The sequence below is a fragment of the Tarenaya hassleriana genome, unplaced genomic scaffold (assembly GCF_000463585.1).
Source record: "Tarenaya hassleriana unplaced genomic scaffold, ASM46358v1 Cleome111, whole genome shotgun sequence".
Lineage (NCBI taxonomy): Eukaryota > Viridiplantae > Streptophyta > Magnoliopsida > Brassicales > Cleomaceae > Tarenaya > Tarenaya hassleriana.
The window spans coordinates 311,018-320,062 of record NW_010961398.1 but is presented as its reverse complement, the minus strand read 5'-3'; the positions used below and the strand labels follow the sequence as shown (position 1 = coordinate 320,062).

At 47.4% G+C, this 9,045-nt stretch overlaps 1 pseudogene; it reads left to right on the top strand.

The window, feature by feature from the left end:
- The first annotated feature begins 1,190 nt into the window (after nucleotides 1–1,190).
- Nucleotides 1,191–7,443, top strand: LOC104806032 (annotated as a pseudogene).
- The last annotated feature ends 1,602 nt before the right edge of the window (nucleotides 7,444–9,045 follow it).

Sequence of the window (9,045 nt, the reverse complement as noted above, 5' to 3'; positions counted from 1 at the left end):
GGGAATAAGACTCTTGGGAGCCGCCCTAGGGTTATAAAAAAGCCCTAGGCACGTCCTAGAACAGGGGAGAACCTTAGAGAACACTTAGATATAGATTTTTGGTGAGTTTTTGGTGAAGAGAAGAATTGAAGTTCACGGGATTTCGGGAAGAACAAGGAAGATTTGATCGTGGAGACTACACATCTACATGAGCTTTTCTCTCCTTTCTTTTATCTCGTTTTCTCTGTTCTTTTTATTGTTTTCCATGAACCGTGAGTAGATCCACGACTATGGGTTAGGGATTCGTATGTGTTTTGGGTATGTTTGAACCCTAACTTGGATTTCGGTTTTGATTTGTTTCGGTTCTATTGATTTGCGCTTTTATTGGATTGATGTTTGCTAACCCCTTGGTCAATTATCTTAGATTCTAAACTACATAGAGATATGAGTTGATTTCGGATCAAAATAAATAGGATAGATCGTATTATTCACATAGAGATATGGCTTAATCGATCTAGGGTTGATGATAGCGTTCTTTATGCACCTAGGGTTAACTCGAATAGATCGAGAGATTGACGAGTTACTCTGTAGGTAGGGAGTTAGTAGACCGAGAGGTGAATTCTCTATCTTTGTTGCTTGATGATCCCCGAAAACAAGTCATAATCGTTATTCTCGCATGCTTAGCATATACCCATATACGTGAATACGATCCCGAGACCCGTAGTCACCGTTGCTTGATAGTTTACTCGTTTTTATTGCATTATTTCCTTATTCTCCATTCTTTCCACATATTTTCATCATTACTTCCACTTCTACTTGCTTTGATTTAGTTTCGATTAGGGTTTAGATTTAGCTACCGGTCCTTGCGTTCGACCCCGTGTTACGACGATCCGTTTCCTTGCGGTGAGTTGTGAATCGGGTTATAGATTTTAGACTCGGTACACACGTATCAAGTTTTTGGCGCCGTTGCCGGGGACTGGTTAGCCTATTTCTAGGTCTTTATTGATTCTAGATCTTAGCTTGTTTTCTTTTTCTTTTTCTTTTTGATTTTTGTGGATTCACTTGGTTTCGAGTTCTTCTTTTTCTTTGCGATTTGTAGGGTTTTAGTGCATGACAAGGAGCTCTACACGGAAAGAATACCTAGTCTATGATCCGGAGATTGAGGTACTTTGAGGGACATCCGAAATCAGCAGAAAAAAAAAAAAGAAGTTATGTCAAGGTCAAGCAATTCGCACGAGAATCAAGAGCACATGAATCTGCTCTACGATCAGCAGACCGAGGTCGAAGCTACATACGTTGCAGAGGAGACTTTGTGTTCTTACATTGCACTGAATCACACCCTACTCCTATCATGCATCAACAGACCGCCCATAGACAGTTTTGAGCTACCGACACAGTGTATCACGATGTTCAGTCAGGCAAGTTTTAGAGGGCGGCCCACAGAAGATCCCATTGCTCACTTGACTCAGTTCAAGATGCTGTGCAGATCAATTAGGAAAGCCAGAGGGATGACCATTGAGGATGTCTATTTGGAGGCTTTTCCTTTTTCACTGATGGACCGGGCAAGAGATTGGCTCTACACCCTTGAGCCAAACTCGATCACGACATGGGAGGAGCTAGAGGAGCAATTCATGGCGAAATACTACTCCCCAGAGAAGACCCGCGCATCCATACACAGATTCACTCAGGAGAGTGATGAGAGTCTCTACGACGCATGGGAGAGATTCAAAGGCTATCAGCGCCTTTGTCCACACCACGGCATGGATAAGCGGTTGTTGCTTTCCACGTTCATCCACGGACTACGACATGATACCAGAGCTTGGATGGATGCAACCTGTGGAGGGAGCGTTTATGAGATTCTATTTGACACCCTAGAGATTCAAATTGCGAAGATGGCCAAGGCTAGAGGGATGTCCAGCGATAGCAATAAATTTGGAGGAACGTGCTTTAGCTGTCGAGAATGACAATGACACTTATGGGTTCAGTCCAAGTACATTCAACAGCTCTCATGCATTCGCCGGCCCAATATCGATCGCAATAAATTTGAATTCCAGCCGGCATTCATCGGCATTTAGCGGCAGACCTAATGAAGATCCAATCCTCCATCTGACTCGATTCAAACTGCTATGCCAGTCTGTGAAGACGGTTCAAGGAGTCACCGATGAGTCACTTATGCTAATGGCTTTTCCATTCTCTCTAATGGACGCTGCATTAGAATGACTCTCACATTGCCACCAGATTCCATTTTCTCTTGGGATCAGATGCAAGAGAAGTTCATGCAGCGATTCTTCCCTGCTAGCAAAACCAGCTCGCAAAGCAACAGATCAACTCTTTTATGCAGGAACCTGATGAATCTTTGCGCGAGACTTGGGATCGTTTTCTTAGATACTAGCGCCTCTGCCCTCATCACGGATTGGACAAGAGGTACCTTATCTCCACTTTCTTGCAGGGTCTAAAGGAAGATACTCGAGTCCTCATTCGAGTTGCCTATGGAGGAAGCCTCAATGAGAAGTCTTTTGATTTCATCGAACAACAAATCACTAAGATGGCTAACGAGTGTGCTCCTTCCCACGAATTCGTCAAAAATATTGGTTTAAGGACAACCTTGCAGGTAAGGAAAGTCCATCTGAAATACAGCTTTACGTGCAGAGCTTGCCAAACTTAGAATGCAGGTAGAAAACGCCCATCAGATCAATGATCTGGACGCATCACGAGACGAGTACGTGCATGAGGATGTCAGCTGCGTCGCCAACAATCCGTACTCGAACACATACAACCCGGGTTGGAGGAATTACCCAAAATTTTCATACAAGAACTCCTCCAATGCTCTAAATGCACAACACCACAATTTCGGTGGTTCATCTATCCCGGACTCCTCTCAAGGAAATCAATCTCAACCCCGAAATGCCTACCAGCATCAGAACCCAACCCCTCAACACTACCGAGCTCCCCGTCAGCCTCAGCAAAACTTCGGTCTGCCTCCATCTCAATCACAGGTAAGTCCTGACCCTGACATCAAATCTATGCTTGCACAACTTATGTAGGGCCAAGAAGCCATTCGCACCGAGATGCGAGAACATCAGCAGAAGACCGACGCCCATCTCAAGCTAGTTGATAACCAGATAGCGCAATTAGCTGCCTCTGTCCCTTCGCGACCTCAGGGATCACTTCCCGGGAACCCGTAAGCAAACCCCCGAGAGCACTGTAACGCTGTATCATTGCGTAGTGGCGAAGAGCTCGCTAACCCTATCATCACATCTACGGAAAAAGGTCAGTGCTCTAATCTGTTCCTACATCTTTTCCTGACCCCATAGCGGCTGAAAAATCGACAGAGATCTCGGGTGATGAAGAACTCGATGTATACATTCCACCGCCACCACATCCGCCTCCGGTTCCTTTCCCTCAACGACTCAAGAAAACTAAAGAAGACACCCAATTTGCTCGATTTGCTGACATGGTGCGAAAGTTGAAAATCACTATGCCATTGCACGAGGTTATCACCCAGATGCCATCCTATGCCAAATTCCTGAAGGACGTTCTCACAAGAAGCGCGTCATCGAGAAGGAAACTATCACGCTTAATCCCGAGTGCAGCACCATTCTTCAGCACGATCTGCCACCGAAAATGTCGGATCCAGGTAGCTTCTCGATTCCCTGTAAATTGGGAAATGTTTCTATAGATCGTGCTCTTTGTGATTTAGGTTCTAGTGCAAGTCTCCATCTACAAGAAACTCAACGTGGGAGAACTCAAACCGACCCGCATAGCTCTTCAACTAGCTGATCGTTCTGTCAAATATCCTATGGGTATTCTCGAAGACGTCCCGCTGAAAGTCGGCGATTACTACGTACCGGTCGATTTCGTTGCGCTTGACGTGGATGAAGACTCCAAAATCCTGATTATTCTAGGGCGGCCGTTCTTAAACACTGCAGATGCTATTGTCCACGTTCGTGCCGGCCGACTGACACTCAAGATCGGCGACGAAACGGTGGAATTCACGCTCGACCAGAATTTCAAGCAACCATCTACAGTGGACTCTATATGTTATATCGACTTGATGGATGCTTTAGCCGATGAGGTACTCTTTTAATTTCGTGATTTCGATGCCCTATCTATTGCTCTTTTTGCTGAACAGGGTTGCAGTACCTTTACGGAGCCTCAAATTCACGCATACACGTCATTCCTAGACGGTTTAGACGGAATGCCAGGCAACACAGCCGTGTCGAATACAAACACGGACCGTGTCGATATTCTACCAAAAAACATCGAACGTGACACGCCCGTGTTTGACACCAGCTCAGACCGTGTTTCATGCAACACGGTCGTGTCGTCATTTGACACGGACCGTGTCAATTGTCTTAGCAAAAGTGCGAAAACAGACACGACCGTGCATCATTTCGGGCCAGCCCGTGCACAACTCGACACGGCCGTGTCGAGTATGAACTCAGACCGTGTCGATTCTCGGACTCATTTCCAGCCTGTTCCTCTATTCGAATCTTTGCCCTTCTTCGCCGCCAAATCAACCTCCATGAATCATCTATCTGACTGGGATCCTGTAGTCGCTCCGAAGCTCGAGCTAAAACCCTTGCCCATTGGACTCAAGTATGCATTTCTCTGTCTCGATTCCACTTATCCTGTTATTGTCAATACTGCCTTGGATGATCTACAGCTCGCGCGTCTCCTCACCACATTGCGAGACTACCGGAAATTCATCGGGTACACTCTAGATGATATCAAAGGTCTCAACCCTTCATTGTGCATGTATCGAATTCATCTGGAGGACGATTCCAAATCATCCATCGAACATCAATGTAGACTCAATCCATCGATGAAGGAAGTCGTCAAGAAAGAGGTACTAAAACTTTTGGATGCAGGTATAATTTACCGTATATCCGACAGCCCTTAGGTAAGTCCGGTTCAAGTCGTCCCAAAGAAAGGCGGTATGACAGTGATAAAAAACGACAAAAATGAGCTGATTCCAACAAGAACAGTGATGGGCTGGCGTATGCGCATCGATTATAGGAAGCTAAATGCGAACACTCGCAAAGATCACTTCCCTTTACCTTTCATTGATCAAATGCTTGAACGTCCTGCTCTTCATTCCTATTTTTGTTTTCTTGACGGCTACTCGGGATTCTTTCAAATCCCTATTCACCCTAATGATCAGGAGAAGACAACCTTCACTTGCCCTTACGGGACCTTCGCTTATCGGCGCATGCCATTTGGGCTTTGCAACACCCCTGCTACGTTTCAACGATGCATGATGGCGATCTTCTCTGACATTATTGAAGATTCGATGGAAGTGCTCATGGATGATTTTTCTGTCCATGGACCTTCCTTCGATGTTTGTCTGACTAATCTTCGTAAAGTTCTGGATAGATGTTTGCAGGCCAATCTAGTGCTTAATTGGGAGAAGTGTCACTTCATGGTACAGGAAGGCATCGTCCTCGGACACAAAATCTCCGACAAAGGCATCGAGGTTGATAGGGCTAAAATCGAAGTGATCGAGAAATTACCGCTCCCGCACAATGTTAAAGCCATCCGCAGTTTCCTTGGTCACGCCGGTTTCTATCGTCGCTTCATCAAAGATTTCTCCAAAATCACCAAACCTCTCACCGATCTCCTCTGTAAGGATGTACCTTTCGTTTTCACTAATGATTGCCTTGTAGCTTTTGAGACGCTCAAAAAGGCGTTGATTTCCCCACCCATCATTCAACCACCAGATTGGGATCTGCCTTTCGAAATTATGTGCGACGCCAGCGATTATGCAGTAGGAACCGTACTTGGACAACGACGGAATAAAGTACTTCATGCGATCTACTATGCCAACAGAACTTTGGATGATGCTCAGGTAAACTACACTACGACTGAGAAAGAACTACTTGCCGTTGTCTTTGCATTTGAAAAATTCAGATCATACCTTGTCGGCTCCAAAGTCATAGTCTATACCGATCACGCCGCCCTGCGATACTTACTCTCCAAGAAGGATGCTAAACCGCGCCTCATCCGTTGGATATTGCTTCTTCAAGAGTTCAACCTTGAGATCCGAGACAAGAAAGGAGCCGAGGACGGAGTAGCTGATCACCTGTCACACCTTGAACTCCCCGAGCAACTTTCCATTGATGACAATCTTCACGATGAGCACGTCTTCGCCATCTCTACTCTTCCAGAGGCCCCAGGGTATGCTGATTACGTCAATTACCTGATAAGTACAATTCTTCCACCAGATCTAAGTTACAATGCCAGGAAGAAATTTCTCCACGATGTCAGGAACTATTTATGGGACAACCCTTTCCTCTTCAAGAGAGGAACCGACGGTCTATTCCGCCGATGCATTCCTGAAGGTGAGATTTTCAGTGTTATTTCCCATTGCCATTCTTCTGACTACGCAGGCCACTTTGCGACATCCAAAACTGCAGCAAAAATCCTTCAGGCCGGTTTCTATTGGCATACTCTCTTCAAAGATGTCCACAGGTTTGTTTCTTCATGTGATGCTTGCCAGCGTACGGGTAATATATCCCGTCGTCATGAAATGCCCCAACAATATATTCTTGAGGTAGAACCATTTGATGTCTGGGGCATAGATTTTATGGGACCTTTCCCCTCTTCTTGCGGAAATTTGTACATTATGGTTGCAGTTGACTACGTGACCAAATGGGTGGAAGTCCTGACAAGTCCCACAAACGACAACAGGACCGTGGTGCTTATGCTCAAATGCACGATCTTCCCACGATTCGGTGTTCCCCGTGTCATCATCAGCGATGGGGGATCGCACTTCATCAATCGCACGATCAAAGCACTCCTGCTCAAATACGGTGTCAAAACAAGATTACAACGCCTTATCACCCCCAGACCAGTGGAATGGTAGAAGTTTCAAACCGTGAGATCAAGTCCATACTCGAAAAGACGGTATCCAGATCCCGAAAAGATTGGGCCCTCAAGCTCGATGATACCATTTGGGCGTATCGCACGGCATTCAAAACCCCCATCGGGATGACACCGTTCCAACTCGTCTACGGCAAGGTGTGCCATCTCCCCGTGGAATTGGAGCACAAAGCTTACTGGGCCATCAAGCAGTTGAACTACGACCTCAAATCTGCAGCCGAGAAACGAGTTCTCTCGCTCCATCATCTTGAGGAAATCCGCCTTGACGCGTATGAAAACGCAAAAATATACAAAGAACGGACGAAGAAATGACACGACAAGCATGTCCTCCAGCGTAACTTCCAGGTAAACGATCTTGTCCTTTTGTTTAACTCACGATTGCGACTTTCTCCAGGAAAGTTGAAATCGCGGTGGTCTGGTCTGTTCAAGATCAAGTCCGTATCACCAAGTGGTGCGATCGAACTATGGGATCATTCCGGAGGTTCATTCAAAACTAACGCTCAACGTCTGAAGCTCTACAACCCTGCTTTTCCATCGGACACGAGAGGAGCCATCGCCCTCTCCGATCCCGCAGAGTCGTGAATCCTTGTCGGGTCCAGCTAACGACCTAAAACAAACGCTTGTCGGGAGGGAACCCGACCCCGTATCCCTATTATATATTAGTTTTGTTTTATCTTTCTTTTCCTTTTATTCTCTCGCGGTCCAAACCTGGCTATTTCAGGGCTCACGGGTCACGGGACTATTTATCTCTCAATTTTGGCCGAAATTCAGCACGACCCGTATTGCCTGTAACTCGGCCGTGTCCATTTGCGTTTCATTTTCACAGAAATTCTGCACGGTCCGTGTTGCTTTTAACACGGCCGTGCTTGATTTGGCGATATTTCAACAGACAATCTGCACGACCCGTGTTGAATTAAACACGGCCGTGTTCGTTTTCACGACCTTTTGACAGAGAATTCACACGGCCCGTGTTCTACTTCAACACGGTCGTGTTCAACTCATTCGACGCACCGACATGGACCGTGCTCGATTTGCACGGACCGTGTCGTCACTTTTTTCGCCTTTTTATTCCATTTTCGCAGGATTCGGCCGTGTCATCCCCTTTTTCGCCTTCCCCTCGCCGCCGCCACCGTGTCCCACCGCTGCCGTCCCCATCACCGCTGTCGCCGCACTTTAATCTCAAGCCCAGAATCCCTTTCGGCTCTTCTCCACTCCGTCAGTCGCTGACGCCACCGTGTTCCGCTGCCACTACGACCGCCGCCTCGCTCTCCCCTCGCCGCCGCCTCGCCGCCGTCGTCTTCCCCATCTCTTCCGCCCTCACCCCGAATATGGCTGAGCGAGGCTGGATCGAAGGCCGCCCCGAAAGAGGTCCGAAGCGCCGGTGCAGCCGCACGCTCCTGGACAACGAATCTTGGGCCCCTCGCCGAGGCGCCATCATGGAGCTTACCGACCTCACGCCGATCCGACCTGAACCGGACATTCTTCGGATCAATCACCGGGACAACACCACCAAGACCGTCTACCTCAAACTCGAACAACAAGGCTTACAACCGACCAAGTTTTTCGGTGACGACCTTGATCGCATCGGAATCCATGACGAATTGGTTCGTATCTTTGATATGCTCGGGTGGTCGAGTTTTCTGACGGTACATGAGAAGAGTTTCAAGACTTTGACTCTAGAGTTCCTCTCTACCATCCGTTGCTACTTTCCGAGCGATGGCAGCACAACGAATGCCTTCATGGATTTTCGGATGAGGAATAACGAGTATCGCCTCTCAATGCGTCAGTTCGCCGATATCCTCGGGATCGAGCCAGGTACATCTTCGAAACTCTCTCTTTTTCTACCTCAGCGTCAGGAAGCATTTTGGCACGCTATCGCTGCTCAATCATACGAGAGTCGAACCGCAAAGGCGACTTGGATCTGCCACCCGGTGGCTCGGTATTTTCACCAATTCCTTACCAGCTGCCTCCTCGCCCGAGCTGCCGGCGGCACGGTGAACCATCAGGAACTGGGTTTTCTTCGCTGGGCTTTGAGCGACGCTTTCGACGGCGACACTTGGGGAATGGAGGAAGTATGCCTTGCTTCCCGTATGGCGATGCATCTCGAGACATTTGCTCAACCAGGGAATCCGACAGACGTCAAGACATGCGTCGGCGGCATCATCACCATGATTGCTCGTCGCG